Raw genomic sequence first — 16,851 nt, 5'->3', positions numbered from 1 at the left:
GCTATTTGTGGGACCTGAGGGAAAACCTTGTTCGTCTAGTACTGTACAGACTCAACATGAAAATAACAGTCCTACATAACAATGGTTGCCATAACATGAGAGCCAGTGTGTAGCAGACCGTATTAATGCTGAAGATTGAGAAACCTCACACAGATGCATCACTGATGATGAATTGGAGCAGTAAAGGTGGAATAAAATCCTCAAGGGCATACTTACAAAACAGTGGTGTGTCTCCTGGGATTAGAAACTCAGGTGATACCACTTGAAAAGTGACTTTGCTTTTGATTATTTCAGACAGTGAGCTTAACTTTCAATTGTATTATTCCTGTGAAAATGAAAGGACATGAATTGTTCGTTCTGAATTGATTCAGAAGAGCTGACACAACAGCCTGGAATTTAGCCTGGAGGTAAGCTCTCTGGGAAGTGGTTGCTGTGGTGAGGTTGGAAACTTCAGAAGAAGGTATTTGCAGAAAGTTCTGCAGAACGTAATGACCGGCCTGTTCTAGGTGAAACCTTGATCTATAGTCAGTCTGATTGACGAACGTTCAAGCCGCGGATCTATTTCACAAAGCTGGCGTTCTACTGAGAGCAGGTTGGTCTACTGGGGGAGTCAGAGAGATTGTCACGGGAGGATCCCATTGTTGCTGGTGGGAGGGGTCCCAGGCTCTCAATCACAGTGTGATGGGTTGGATGCTGGTCTCTGGTCAATGAGGGGTGGGGGGTGGGGCGGGTGGTGTAGTGGTGGTGGTGGTGGTGGTGGTTGGTGGATATAGGGAGTGGGGTCCCTATTGTGTTGGCGAGGTGGTGTATAAGGAAATGTTCTGCTGTGATCAGAGAGGGGTCAGATGTGATCAGCCCGGAGAGGGGATTGGATGTTGATTATGAGGGGGGCAACAAAATGGTAAGCGTACTGAGATTACTGAATAAATTACTGGACTTTTTTTTAACCTTCATAGATGTGAGCATGACTGGAAAGACTAGTATCAATCCTCCATCCCTAATTTCCTTTCAGAAGATGACAGTGAGCTATCTGTTTCCTTTAACTGATGAAAGCCATGTGGGGTAACTATAGCCACAGTGCTGTTAGGAAGGGAGTGATACTCAGTGACAGTGAAGGAATGGTGATATAGTTCCAAGTTAAGATGGTTTGTGAATTAGAGGGGAGCTTGCAGCTACTGGTGATTTCAGACAGCTGCTTCTAGGTAGTAGAGGTTGTAGGTTTGGAGAGTGCTGTGGAAGGGGGCTTGCTAAATTGTTGCAGTGCATTTTATAGTTGGTGCTGTGTGTGCAAGTGGTAGAGCGAGTGCACGTGAAGTGATGGATGGGGTGCCAATCAAGCAAGATACTTTGTCCTGGATGGTATTGAACTCCATGAGTGTTGTTAGAGCTACCTCTATCCAGACAAGAAGAAATTATTCCATCAGACTTCTGATTTGTGCCTTGTCAATGATGGACAGGCTTTTGGCAGTCAGGAGCTGAGTTACTTGCTGCAATATTCTGAGCCTCTGATCTTCTCTTGTAGCCACAGTGTTTATATGGTGAGGTCAGTTTCTGTTCAATGAGCACCCCAGGATGTTGATGGTAGGGTTGCAGTGATGGTAATGCCATTGAATGTCAAGGGGCAATGTTTAGAATAGAACCATAGAATCCTTACAGTGCAGAAGGAGGCTATTTGGCCCATTGAGTTTGCATCAACCCTCCAACAGAGCATCTTATCCATGTCCTTCCCCTGTAACCCCACTTATTTACCCCACTAATCCCCCAAACCTATGCATCCTGGGACATGAAAGGGCAATTTATCATGGCCAATCCACCTAACTTGCACACCTTTGGAGTGTGGGTGGAAACCAGAGCACCTGGAGGAAACCCACACAGACACAGAGAGAATGTGCAAACTGCACACAGACAATTATCCAAGGCCAGAAGTGAACCCAAGTCTGTGGTGCTGTGAGTCAGCAGTGCTAATCCTCCCACAAAGATAATCATGTTTGGTACTTGTGTGGAATGAATGTTACTTGGCACTTGTCAGTGCAAGCCTGAATGTTATCCAGGTTTTGCTGCATGTGGACACAAGATGAGTTGCGATGAAACTGACAACTGCATAATCGTCGGTGAACATCCCCACTTCTGACGTTATGATGGAGGGAAGATCATTGATGAAGCAGCTGCAGATGGTTAAGTTTAGGGCAGTATCCTGAGGAAGTCCTGAAGTGATGTCCTGGGGACTAAGATAATTGACATCCAACAACTATGGCCATTTTCCTCTGTGCTAGTTATGACTCCAATCAGTGGAAAGTTTCCTGTCTGATTCACATTGACTCCAGTTTTGCTAGGGCTTCTTGATATCACACTCAATCAACTTGATACCACTCTCACCTTTCCTTTGGAATTCAGCTCTTCTGCCCATGTTTGGACAGGGCCATCATCAGGTCAGGAGCTGAGTGACCCTGACCGAGCCCAAACTGAACATCAATGAGTGGGTTATTGGTGAGTAATGCCACTTATGGGGTGAATTGAATTGGCTGAAGATTGACATCTGTGAAGTTGGGGCCTCAGGAGGAGGCTAATGTATCATCCACTTGATTCTTCTGGTTGAAGTTGGTTACCTTTGACACTGATGCATGGCCACCGCCTCCCCCCCCCCCCGCCATTAAATCTTTTTACCCTCAATGGCTAAGACCCACACCGGTTTGTGGGTTGTGCTGCAACCCATACTAAAATGCACATAACTACACAGCCCAGCTGAACAACACTTCAATACGTCTATCATAACACCAATGAAACCTTTAGCATCAGTCCTTAAGTAAAAAAATGCTAATTTTTCTCTTTTCAGACAGAAAATGTGAAATGCAATGTGAGAAACAATTTGAGAAAATACCCCAATATATCCCTTCAATTTCTTACTAATAACACAGCAACACTTAGGTTTAATGTGCGCGTGTGTATATAGTTACACCCAGAAAACCATTGCCAGTGCGAGGAACTAACACATCATAAATCAGAAATGCTTTTTCAACTGCAAAAGCCACAAAACTAAAAGAAAAAAATGCGCATTTATCACAACTCACTGTGTCACCTTTTACTCGTCAATGCAGAGGTTTTCTGTAACTTGCTTTAGCACATCTGCAGTTTCATCGAATAATATCTGTATTCGGAGGGGCTGAGCAATTTGTACTCTATTTAAAGATCTTGAAATCCTCCTTCCTTTGTGCTGTGTTACACTCATTCAATCTACATTAGTCATTTTCCTTATACTCTGACATGTTGTCTGGAGGCCCAGTCTCAGTGGGTATGACTCACTGAGCACAACTGGACTCAGGACAACTTTGACGTATTTTTCAAATGAGGCAAAGTGTGACCACCTCATCCCCACATGTCACCGCAGAGCAGCTTACATCCACATACAAGTATCCCCTTCAAAATAAATGTACATCAGGCTTTGAAGAAACTTTCAACACCAACATTCTGAGCTGCTCATGATATACAGATGGAGAATCCATCTGCCACCTGTTCACACATATTCAGGAGATAAGATTCCAGCTTCAATTACCATTTGATTATTCACATTTTAGGTGCTTGGTCATTTACTCACTTTTATCCATTAATTATTAGCCTGTTAATCAAGGCAAGTATTTCAAAACATTAATTGACAGAATAGTTATTAACCCCAGTTTAATAATTTCACCATTTAGCTATTAAAAATAATCCAGAAAATACACTGTGAGATACAATCAGTTTGCCTAGTGTGCTTATAGCTTAAAAATTCTAACATTCAGGCATAAAATAAATATTTTGTATCAATCGAGGACCTTTGAATCCTTTGCCCTTAGCCCAGGGCAGGGGTCTTTCATTGTTAGTTATAATAATGTAGACGTCTGCCAGGAGTCAATGAAAAGCTTCCATTTTCAGGCAGTGAAATGATATTCCATTTGCTTCAACCCAGAATGAATTTCAAACAGCCCAACCCAGGGAATCTCTCCGTCCAGTGATTCACTCAGGAAAAAAACATAGAAACAAAGAAGATAGAAGCAGGAGGAGGCCATTTGGCCCTTCGAGCCTGCTCCGCCATTCATCACGATCATGGCTGATCGTCCAACTCAATAGCCTTACATTAGAAAGAATCAAAACATTGAATTGTCATAACCCCTGTACATTAATCCAATGGGATCCATATTGGAGGAATTAAAGAAGAAAGATTGCTGAGGGAGCGAGGTACTTTCAGACTGATTTTCAAACTGCCACATGGTTCTGATAAGCATCTCCCCTTTTCTTCCAGTCATCAGTTCTATTTGTCATTTATGAATTAATCCTACTGTCAGATATACTGCTCTCCCTTGGATGAAAGTAACAATAGGGATAGACATCATCATTCACAAAGACACTGCACTCCTCCGATGTAAGCTCGTTTACCACTGACTGACAGATTTCTCCAACAGCAGGTATACAATTACTTACAACAGGAACTGCTGCCTAAATTGTCCACATCAACCTGATGGCCTCACACTCTGTGCAGAGAGATCTGAGTGGAGGCTGTAACGGTAACCGGCAACTAATCTGGACAGCAGCACTCCAGTGTGCGTGAAATCAGGCGTCACATCGGCCCAAGATATTCCTCTCTTCCAGCAGCCTGTTGGAAATGCAGTGGCTTCATGAGTTTCCTAAACTGGTCAGGTTTTCCTCAGCTACTTAACGTTCTTGGTTGCTAGGTCGTTGCGCAATCTTTAATAACGCAGTATGTGTGAGCCTCTAAGTCAGTTTCAAGTTGGCTAAACAGTGGAACAGAGAGAAGCTCTCACTGCGTTTAGATACAGAAAGACGTCTGTTTAACTCAGGTTCCGAAGCCAAGATCCAGTATAAAATGAGAAAAATGTTACTGGGATAACAAATCAACCTCGACTGCAATTTCAAAACGGATTACCTTACCTCACATTCAGCCATGTGTGATAGTTCCAGCAGTTTTGTTTTTTTGCCCACTGTATGCTATTGTTTCACTTCCCACTGTTTACTGCGTTCCTTAGTATGGTCAAAAGCATTCAATGACATCATTCATCAGAAAGCCGCCCGAGCTTAAATAGATTATTAAAACGAGGAGCCTGCACTGGACAAGATCTGGTTCAAAAACTCCAGCTTTCAGCCTGACTTAACCACCAGCAGCAACCTGAAGCAAGTTACTCTTCAACTTGGCTGGGGCATGTCCTGCCTGAAAGAACCGGATAAGCTGAAGTTAATGCGCTGAAACTGTAATTCTAAGTGATCGTACTTCTTCCAGTAACTGAAAGCAGGCATTAATCCTCTTCCAGTTGCTATGCTAATATGTCTGTTTGAATTTGCCAGTCCCTGCCAGCATTCCTGTGTGGAGGCAGCAGACACATAGCACACCAATTAAATGGAGCTCACAAAGCCACTGTAACACCAAGATCCAGAATCCTTTAATATTTAACTTTATCATTTATTGGACTAGCATCAACTGAAGTAATCAGCCAGGAAACGGAACGCATGAAGGAATTCCACGTTTTCAGAATTATATATTATTGAACACTGCACAAATGAAATACAAAATCCAGTAAGATTCAGGAAATATTTAAGCACACTTGTCCCAGTGACAACTCCTGACATTTCATTGAACTTTTATATTATGTTCTCCTTTATTAAAAGTATTAAAGTACTTTTGAAGCAGCGGATTGGAGACATTTTTATGAGCATATCCCCTTAAAGAGCTTACCCTATAACTAATCCACATAATATCCTAAAGACAGCTAATCCTGATGAATTATTAACAGCAGGATTTTTATAAACCTAATCACTAAGCCGAATTACAAGTGGTTTATTGACTCTTCCTTTAAATCCAATTATTAAAGGAAAGAGTTGAATTTATTAGATGTGCGGTGCCAACAATAATGTGCCCACCGGATGGTCAGTCTTGTTCTTTTCAAGGTGAAGAGTGCATTGTATCCGGGCTCCATTATACACTGGCTTCAGTAACAGCTGGTGGCAGGTGGCACCCGACCCACTGCCAAGCCAAAATATTAAATAAACAGAACCGCAGGCATGCCCGCCACTTACCCAGCATGTCCCTGGCACAGTTGCCCACAGGGCAGTGCTCAATAGGCAGACATTGGCATCTGTTAATGAAACTCACACATTGTAACACAGTTGGTACCTCGCTCCTCCTGTGATCTGCTATTCTGCTATTGTGTAAACACGAGAAACAAATTGCTAAATGAAACAAAACTGTCGGTAATATCAATTGTTGACCCCTATTGATCCTCCCCTCCCAATTGCTTAATGGGTGGGATATTCAATCATTTCTACAAATGGATCAATATTGATTTCCAAAGTTTCCATAGAATTTGCTGCTTTTGAATTGTCACTAAATGCCACTGGCACTGTAATGTGTGATGTCATGCTGTGTAATGATGAAAACCGCAGTGATGCATTTTGTTTCCTTGATTAGTTGTGAATTTTCATACACATTGCTTAAAGAGAAGGTCCTGCCAAACAAACTCCTTTACCGCTGAATGCCAATGGTATTTTACATTCTGATCAGTTAGTGGACCTTTGCCCATTGATGCCAATAACCCCTGAATTGTGGAAGTTTTAAAGTTTTATTTATTGGTGTCACAAGTAGGCTTACATTAACACTGCAATGAAGTTACTGTGAAAATCCCCTAGTCACCACACTTTGGGGCCTGTTCGGTTACACTGAGGGAGAGGGGGATAATCTTTGCATGGCCAATGCACCTAACCAGTCTTTCAGACTGTGAGAGGAAACTGAAGCATCCAGAAGAAACCCAATGCAGACACGGGGAGAACGTACAAACTCCGCACAGTCACCCAAGCCAAGAATCAAACCTGGGTCTCTTGGCCTGTGAGATAACAGTGATAACCACTGTGTCACCGTGCTGCCACCTCCCACCCCCCACTTGTCACAGTGCCAGAGAATATTCCAGAAAGAGATAAACTGTCACATCCCATGAGAAAAGTTGAGGACTCCTGCTTTCAAATGGATTTGACATGGAATATTTCCAACATGTCTTTGGGATGTTATTTCACTTCTGGAAGTTGCTATTACTGAATGTGAAAACGTGGCAATATTAGATGCTAATAGATATGTGAGAATGTGCACTCTTGATATTCCAATTTCAACTGCAATAATGAATGAGTGCACTGAGTCCAGGGCTGTTGAAAGGAAAGATAACTGACATACAGTACCACCAATCTCTCGTAGCCTTCACACTAATGCCAAGATGTACCCATGGGGCATAAATCCAAAAGAGAATTCAGGATAAATTCAAAACCCAGAGTGGTTAGAACTGATGACCACATGAATTTGAGATAAGTGACATAGGTGTGTTTAAAGGGAAATTTGATAAACATCATGAAGGAGAAAGGAATTGAAGACTGCTGATAAGATTGGGTGAAGTTGGGTGAAAAGATGTCAGTGCAGAGCTTAAACACCAGTAAAGGCTGGTGAGGCTGAATAGCCTGAATGTTTCTGTCTTCTAAGTTCTACACAAGTTGACTGTGTTTTTGTGCAGTGCTGTGGAATGTATGTGAAAGCACTTGATAAATACGAGTTGTTGTTTATAGAATCCATAGAATCAAAGGCCATTCGGCCCATCGAGTCTGCACCAACAACAATCCCACAGCTCCCACACCTGTAACCCCACACATTTACTCTGCTAAACCCTCTGACATCAGGGGAATTCAGCATGGCCAATCAGCCTAACCTGCACATCTTTGGAGTGCGGGAAGAAACCCACGCAGACAAGGGGAGAATGTGGAGACTCCACACAGACAGTGACCCAAGGCCAGAATTGAACCTGGGTCCCCGATACTGTGAGGCAACAGTGCTAACCACTGTGCCGCCCTTATTTTGTTGTAAAAAGATGAAGCTCACATGGACAAGAAGACATGGCCCTTTAACAAATAATGGTACCCAGTCTCAGAGCCCTACATTTGGGCTAGGCTGATCCATGTCCACGCAAGGTGAAAACACTGAAATCATTGACGTATGCAGGGATATAGAGTTCATGTTGTAACAAGTGTTCCTGCTTTGTCCTCAGCAGATGAATATATTTCCCTGCACTGGCAACATCCGCTTGAAGTTCACACCACAGTCAAGTTTGTGTGACCTCAGCAGGATTGTTAGGCTGGGACTCCTGTTGAAAACTCAGATCAGCAGCACTATGTGTGAAGCAAACAGATTTAATGAGGAAAAATAAAACTACTGCTCTCTCAACGGGAAACAATTGCATTGACTGACTGAGGTGTGGAATCTGATACCATTCTAAGATTTAACACATTCCAAGTTTATGTTCTTCAGTTCTTTTCAGAGTTTTACCTTGGATTACCCATTGGTAGAAGCTAACCTTTGATTACGCTGTGTTTATGAGAGCATGTAGTACTGCACGGGGTCCTGGGAAGGCAGGAGACAGGAGTGACACCTATCTGGGAATCCAGAGGAATCCTGGGATTGTGGAGGTCCTGCTGAATTTCCCACCAGTCTTAATTAGAAATGTTTATTCAATTTCCCACCTGGAAACTGGCCACATTCAAACACTGGCAGGCTGCTGGGTAGAAAGGGCCACTTTCCCCAGTGATTGAGAAGACCAAGGGTCAGGGCCCAGAATGAAGGGGAGGTCATGGTTGGGGCAAGAGAGGGATTGCTGGGGTGGTAATGGTGAAGTGTGGAGCCGTGTTGAGAGTGAACACTCTCAAGAGCAATCAGAGGAAAGAGCGCTCAGAGGTTGTAAAAGCGATCATGGGGTAAGAGTCATCATGGGGGTGACAGCGATTGTGGGAGTTAAGAGTGATCCTGGGGGTAAAAGTGATCACATTGGGTACAAATGATTGCAGGGTAATAAGAGTGATTGTGGACGGTGCAAGAGCAATTGAACATGGAGGAAGATTGTTTGTGGGAGTAAGAGTGATTGCGGGGAGGGTAAGAGAGATTATAGGGCGTTAAAGAGATTACGGGAGTAAGAGTGATTGTGGAGGTAAGAGCAATCATGGAGGTAAGCGCAATCTCAGGGAACAAAGAATGACTCGGGGGGAATAAGAGTGATTGCAGGGGTAAAAGTGATTGGGGGGAGGGTCTAAGAACAATCAATGGGTGTTTAAGAATGATTGCATTAAGAGTTTTTGAGGGGGTAAGAGTGATCAAAGGGAGTTTAAAAAGGTTGTGGGTGTTTAAGAACAATCAAAGTGGGGTTTAAGAATGATGGCGGGGGTTTAAACATGATTATGGGGTAAGAGTGATTGAAGGGGTGTGAAAGTGATCACAGGGAGTTTAAAAGTGATTGTGAGGGGGGTAATAGTAATCAAAAGTGGTTTATAACTGATTGTGGGGGGTTTATGAACAGTCAAAGGGGGTTTAAGAATAATTGCTGGGGAGGCGGTACAGGCATGATCAAAAGGGATTTAAGAGCGATTGCAGAGTGTGTAAGAGCAATCATGTGTAAGAGTGATTGAAGGTCTGTAAGAGTGATTATGGGATGTGTAAGAGTGATTGAGGAAGGTAAGAGTGACCGCAGACTGTGAAAGAGTGATTGAGGGATGTAAAAATTACAGAAGGGGGTTTAAGAGTAATTGTGGAGGAGTGATGGGGAAGGAAATGATTTGCAGGGAGACATCACCAGGGAGAAAGGGATTCCTGGGCACTTTGCAAAGAGGGAAGAAATCTTGGGGAGATTTTTGCCAATGATGTGAAGAACAGAAATGACTATGTTTGCTTTAAGGGCTGAGGGTGAAACATTCCTCCTACTCCTGGCCCTCAAGGGGTGTGTGAAGATTCATCCCAATTAATCCTGTTGGAACAACATCGATCTCTGACACTAAACAGAATCAAGTGAATATAAGGACTGAACCATATTAATCAATACCAAAATATGGTCAATAGCTGAATAGCTAGCTGGATAGATAAATTACCTGAATATTGGAATTTAATTAATGCATTTTACTAAGCCTTTATAAACCTACCTAGTTTAGTTACTTAACTTGAAAAGGAATGTTACACTTGGACCAAAGCATACTGTTTAACATTTCAAGAGTCCCCAAAAGTTATTTAATTTAATCTTAATTCATGCTCCATCTGTTCTTCCTCCATCACGGTCTTCTGTCAATGATAGCCCAGGTGAACAGGGGGCTTTCCTTATTTGGCCAAGTGATTAGGTCACAATCCTTGTGGTGTCTGAAGCCACGGTACAGTTCCCTTTCCCTCTTGTCCATTTTAAGTATTCATCCATGTATGAACCAGGGATGAAAAAAACTAAACTGAGATCTCAACTGAGTTATTTTTTCCAAGTTAAAAGCTGGCAAGTGAATTTGTGAATTTAGAGACACATGTTTCTCATCTGGCTGGTGGGGAAGGCATGCTGCCTTGTGATCCGGGAAGGAGCCCAGAGGAGGAACATTCTGCGCAGCAAGGAGCTCAGTTCAACTGCTGCAGCTGTATCATTAGTCCCACCCCAAATGACGCAGCCGAGAAAATGTACTCACTCAGCAAAGGAAAATAAAGTCTGCACTTGCTGTTTCCAAATGTGGGCTGAATTTTTATTGGATATGGGTGTCACTGGCATGGGCAACCCTAATTGCTCTTGGAAGGTGGTGGTGAGCTGTCTTCTCAAATATCTGACAGCGGTTTGGTCTAACTGAGTGGCTTATTTGGCCATTTCAGAGGGAGGCTAAAAATAAACCATGTTACTATAGGTTTAAAATGAGAATGGAAATGGTCGCGAGCTTCAAGTTTCTGGGTGTCCAGGTCACCAACAATCTGTTCTGATTCCTCTACGCTGACACTATAGATAAGAAAGCACACTAATGCCTCTGCTTTCTCAAGCTAGGGAAATTTGGCATGACTGTTATGACTTTCACTAACTTTTACAGATTCACCATAGAAAGAATCCTTTCTGGTTGTATCACAGCTTGGCATGGCTCCTGCTCCGTCCAAGACTGCAAGAAACTACAAAGGGTCGTGAATGAAGCCCAGCCCATCACGCTAACCAGCTTCCCATCCATTGACTCTGTCCACATTTCCCACTGCCTTGGAAAAACTGCCAGCATAATCAAGGACCCAAGCACCCTGGACATATTCTCTTCCACCTTCTTCCTTTGGGGAAAAGATACAAAAGTCTGAGGTCACGTCTCAATCAACTCAAAAACTGTTTCTTCCCTGCTGCTGTCAGACTTTTGAATGGATCAACCTTATATTAAGTTGATTTTTCTCTACATCCTAGCTATGACTGTAACATTACATTCTGCACCCTTTCCTTTCCTTCTCTACCTACGGTATGCTTTGTCAGTATAACACGCAATAAACAATACTTTTCACTGTCAAATAAGGCCTGTGACAATAATAAATCAATTCAAATCAAATCAAAATGTGTTGGCTAGACCAGGTAAGACAACAGAATTCCTTCCCTAAAGGACATTAGAGAACCAGGCGGATTTTTTTGACAAGTTGATAGCTTTGTGGGCACTGTCAGAGATATCAGTTTCTTAATTATTCAAATTTAAGCTCCCCACATGCTTGTGGTGGGATTTGAACTCTTGCCTCTGGATCATTATTCTTGGTCTTTTTGATTACAAATGCAGTAACAACTCCATTATGCTACAGTATCCATGACTTGACATGTGTGAATATTCCTGTTATTGGAATTTCACAGCAGGAGGGAAAAGTGGGCTGCACAGTGGCACAGTGGTTAGCACTGCTGCCTCACAGTGCCAGGGACCCAGGTTCGATTCCTGGCTTGGGTGACTGTCTGTGGCCCCGGCTTCAATTGGCGGCCTTGGGCTCAGTGTCTGTGTGGAGGTCTCTGCTGAAAGACCTATCGGGTTTCGATGGGCGTTGTGGATTAAAGAAGCAGGCGTCGGACGACTGGGAGACGACCGTTTGTAACACTTGAGCTCTGCTGCTGCTGGTGGATCTTAATGCGGGTTTCAAGCCTCTGGCTTGGACCTAACGCCGGTACAGTAAGACTCAGTGTCATCGAGCTATGGCTGCAGCTGCATCGAGAGCTACAGGCCAAGGGCTGCCCAACACCATCTGGGTGAAGGCTTCGGGAGGAGACTCGCCCGTGGGCCGCGACTTCGTGGTGAAGAAGGTACTGTTGGAGTGCTGTGGGTACCAAGCAGCAGACGTCTACGGTGTGGCTGAATACAACAACCAGCCCTATGTGGACGTCAGCTTCAGGAGCCTGTCAGGATGCCTCAAGTTCCTGACAGCCCTCAAGGAGAAAGGCAAAGAGGGGCCCCTCTCCATCCTGACGGCGGAGCCCCTGTTCATCGTGCCGTCCCAGCGGAACCGGGTTATCACCTTCCAAATGTATAACCCCTACGTCCCTGCGGCTGATGTGCTGACGTTCCTCTCAAGGTACGTGGAAGTGATGGACAAGTACGGGATCTGGACCTGTAAGGGACAGGTGAGAGTAACTCTCAAGACTGACCCCAACGGAGGCCTCCTGCACCCGCCCTCCAATTTTGCCATCGGGGGGAATCGAGGCTTCCTGTACTATGCGGGACAGCCTAAAGTGTGCCGAATCTGCGGCAAAACCGGCCATTTTGCCGCAAACTGCGGCACCACCTTCTGCAGAAACTGCCTGAAGGAGGGGCACGCGACAAAGGACTGCAAGGACAGCAAATGTTGCAACCTGTGTGGGGAGGCTGGCCACGTTTACAGAGCCTGCCCCAAGCGGAAGGTCACTTACGCCCAAATCACCGGAGGCGGAGTGAAGAAGGCAAGCGTCCCTGCCACCTCAGAGGAAAAGACCACCGGTACAGAAGCAGGCCCGGAGAAAGCTTCTGAAGGACGAGTGGACCCCCCAGTGCAGCAGGAGGACGCATCGTCAGCACCACCAACAGAGGACGCAGAGGCCATGGAACAGGAGAGCGCAGACCTTGAGAACCCCTGGCAGTGCGTCAAATCGAGGAAAAATATCCGGAAAAGGAAATCCGTGGCAGCGAAACCCTTCAGATGATGAGAGAAAAGCTGCCAGACGACTGAACCGCAAGAGGCTCATTTTAAAAGCGGCGCTGGATCCACAGGTGACAGAGACAACCAACGCCATCGCAGCACCAGCAGACCATCCAGACGATGGAGACAACACTGCGGCCGAGGCGATCCCGAGTCCGCAGAACAGGAACAAGGACGCTGACACCGTCCGGTACGAAGACCGGCCAGCGACCCCGACGCAAACCGACAGCCACAGGACCCCGACGATGTCACCCGGTCGCCGGCAGGGACCTGAGGCAGGGTCGGACGGTTACATCAGCCCTGACGCCCTGCAGAATTTCGTCAGCACCACAGGAATGCGGAACCTGGTGCATGCTATCTGACGGACATGTAAGAACTGCCAAATCTCTTTCTACTCAAAAAAATGTCTTTAAAGTTTGCCTTGGTTAATGTACGCAGTGTCAAAGACGGGTTGAGATGTGCGTCCACATTATCCTACCTGGCCAATGTCAAGGCCGACCTGCTGTTCCTGCAGGAGTGTGGGATACCCCACCTCACCAGCTACAGGGGTTGGTCGAGTGTGTGGTCCCACGGACCGTCCATCTGGTCAGGTGGGAACGACTGCCGTTCCTCGGGCCTCGGCATCCTGCTGCGGGGAGGTGGCTTCACCATCTCTGAAGTTAGGGAGGTGGTGGGGGGACGCCTTCTCGTAGCAGACGTCACGTACAAAAACTGCCCTCTCAGGTTGATCAATGTGTATGCCCCTGCCGTCAAAACCGAGCGGCTGGCGGTTTTTGAGCAGCTGCCACTGCTGCTCACCTCCTCCAGGCCGGTCATTCTGGGTGGGGATTTCAATTGTATCATCGACAAGGCCGACCGATCCAGCAGGGCTGAAAACAAACTGGACGCTACGTCCAGAGCCCTGCTGGAGACGGTCAAAGATGCCAAGCTGCTCGACGTCTTCAGCAACCCAGCAGACGGAGGGCAGCGCAGGTACACGGCCCGACGGGTCAGTTCGCTCCAGGATCGATTTTATGTTTGTGTCCCGCACGCTCACGGTCAGGCCCACCGACGTCAGGCCGGTGTTCTTTTCTGACCACTGCCTCCTGCTGGCCGACTGTCAGCTGGAGGCAAACCAGAGAGTGGGCAGGGGGTCCTGGAAGCTGAATGTAGAACTGTTGACCCCAGAGAACCTCGAGGAACTCAGGAGGGTTTACCACGGTTGGAGGAGCGTCAAACCCTTCTTTGAGTCTCCATCGCTCTGGTGGGAAACCATCAAAGACAACATCAAAAGGTTCTTCATTCGCAAAGGGGTTCAGAAGGCCAGGGAGAGACGGGGGAACATGTCCCGACTCCAGAAAAGCATGCAGGAACTACTCCAACTGCAGTCAATGGGGGTCGATGTCAGGGAGGAGCTCCAGGAGGTGAAGAGCCAACAAGCCTCGCTCTTTGCCTCGGAGGCCACCAAGGTCATCTTCCGGTCCAGGGTCCGCTCAGTGGAGCAGGACGAAAAGTGCTCGCGCTTCTTCTTCCAGAAGGTACACAGAGAAACCTCTGTGATCAGCAGCCTGAAGGACGAGGACGGCTCAGTAGGGTCATCGCAGTCTGACATTCTGAGGATCTGCAAATCCTTCTATGTCAAACTGTACGACCTGAAGCCGACAGACAGCACGGCCTCCCAGTCTTTCCTGTCGTCTATCACGCAGGTCTTAGACGACGGTGAGCGGGACAGCCTGGACAGACCGGTATCTCTGGACGAGCTGACCAAGGCCGTCGAGTCCTTGCAGAAGGGTAAAACTCCCGGAAGTGACGGCTTACCGGCTGAGTTTTACTCGGCACTGTGGGACTTGACGGGCCCGGACCTCCTGGAAGTATACGAGAGTATGCTTCTGGAGGGCAGGATGTCAGAATCCATGAGGAAAGGCATCATTACCCTCATCTACAAGCAGAAGGGGGAGAGGGAAGAAATTCGGAATTGGCGACCCATTTCACTATTGAACGTGGATTACAAAATTCTGTCCAAAGTCATCGCCAACCGGGTCCAGTCTGCTCTGGGGTCAGTAATCCATCCTGATCAAACCTGCGCTGTACCCGGCAGGAAGATCTCTGACAGCCTCGCGCTACTCAGGGATACGATTGCCTACGTGCAGGACAGGCAGGTGGACACGTGCCTCATCAGCCTCGACCAGGAGAAGGTATTTGACAGAATATCACACAGCTACATGATGGATGTGCTGTCCAAAACGGGCTTTGGGGAGGGAATCCGCAATTGGATCTGGCTGCTCTACACAGACATCAGCAGCACAGTTTCAGTCAATGGGGAGGAAACAGATAGCTTCCAAATCAGGTCTGGAGTCAGACAGGGCTGCCCTCTCTCCTCCGTCCTTTTTGTGTGTTGCATTGAACCCTTTGCCCAGGCCCTCAGAAGTGACCCCGGCATCAAAGGGGTGACAATCCCAGGCAGCGGAGGCACGCAGGTCAAAGCCTCCCTGCACATGGATGACGTGGCTGTCTTCTGCTCGGACCCCCCGTCTGTCCGCAGGCTCCTCCAGGTCTGTGAGCAGTTCGAGCTGGCCTCGGGAGCCAAAGTCAACCAGGGTGAGAGCGAGGCCATGTTCTTTGGGAACTGGGCCGACAAATCCTTTGTCCCCTTCACCGTCAGGGCAGATTACCTGAAGGTGTTGGGGATATGGTTTGGAGCGGCAGGGGCTTGTGTCAAAAACTGGGAGGAGCACATCGCCAAAGCCAGGCAGAAACTGGGCTTGTGGGAGCAACACTCCCTCTCCATGACAGGGAAAAACCTGGTGATCCGGTGCGAGGTGCTGTCCAGGTTATTGTACGTGGCTCAGGTGTGGCCTATCCCCAAATCCTGCGCTGCAGCAGTGACGTGGGCCATCTTCAAGTTTATCTGGAGATCAAAGATGGATCGCGTCCGGAGGGAAGCGATGTACAAATCTCCAGAGAACGGAGGGAAAAACGTTCCCAACGCCGCCCTCATCCTGATGGCTACCTTTCTGTGCGGCTGCATCAAGCTGTGCGTAGATCCTCGGCACACTAACAGCAAGTGCCACTTTGTTTTGAGGTTCTACCTGTCCCCAGTGTTGCGAAGGATGGGTCTGGCCACACTGCCGCGGAACGCTCCGAGTAGTTGGACCATCCTGCAGCACCTGTCCTTCGTGGAGGAATTTTTCCGGGAACACTCCTTTGACCACACGGCGATTAAGCAGTGGTCAGCGCGTGACGTCCTTGGGGCCCTGAGAGAAAAGGAGACGGCGGATCCTGTCGGAAGGTTCCCTGAGCGGACTGTCAGTGTCATCTGGCAGAACGCCTCATCACCAGAACTGACAAACAAGCACCAAGATCTGGCTTGGCTGGTGGTGAGAAGGGCACTCCCCGTCAGATCCTTTATGCACGCTCGAGGTCTCAACATCACCGCACGCTGCCCTCGAAGCGGCTGTGGGGCTGATGAGACGGTCGCACACCTCCTTATGGAATGTGCCTTTGCAAAGAAGGTCTGGAGTGAGATGCAGTGGTATTTGTCGAGGTTTGTCCCCAACAGTTCGGTGTCGCAGGACTCTGTGCTCTACGGGCTGTTTCCGGGGACGCACACCGAGACAAATATCAACTGCTGCTGGAAGGTCATCAACTCGGTGAAGGACGCACTTTGGTCCGCCCGAACCTTGCTGATCTTCCAGCAGAAAGAACTGTCCTCGGCCGAGTGTTGCGCACTGGCACATTCCAAGGTCCAGGACTACGTGCTGAGGGACGGGCTGAAGCTTGGGGCAGCCGCCGCAAAGGCACAATGGGGAAAGGCCACACTGTAAGGCCTTTTAACGGAGGCAGACCGAGGGCCCGGGAACTGCAGAACACCCTCGACCTGCGGAGCTGTGTGCCAATCT

The 16,851-nt window shown here is 47.1% G+C and overlaps 1 protein-coding gene across 4 annotated transcripts in view; it reads right to left on the bottom strand.

The window, feature by feature from the left end:
* The window catches only part of sema3c (sema domain, immunoglobulin domain (Ig), short basic domain, secreted, (semaphorin) 3C), a 280,857-nt gene that overhangs the window by 142,402 nt on the left and 121,604 nt on the right, over positions 1-16,851 (bottom strand). Inside the window, exon 1 of one of the 4 annotated variants that reach the window (XM_080207412.1) lies at positions 4,924-5,260. The exons of 1 other annotated variant lie outside the window; for it this stretch is intronic. The gene's annotated coding sequence lies outside the window, so the exon portion shown is untranslated. Of the gene's footprint in view, positions 1-3,068; positions 3,088-4,455; positions 4,722-4,923; positions 5,261-16,851 lie in introns of those variants that run through there. 2 more of the 4 variants (XM_080207414.1, XM_080207416.1) reach the window with 2 other exon arrangements.

Source organism: Carcharhinus amblyrhynchos, chromosome 19 (genome assembly GCF_965287045.1).
Source record: "Carcharhinus amblyrhynchos chromosome 19, sCarAmb.v2.hapA, whole genome shotgun sequence".
In the NCBI taxonomy this organism is placed as follows: Eukaryota; Metazoa; Chordata; class Chondrichthyes; order Carcharhiniformes; family Carcharhinidae; genus Carcharhinus; species Carcharhinus amblyrhynchos.
Note: the sequence above shows the minus strand (reverse complement) of the source record. Positions and strands in the feature narration are given on the sequence as shown.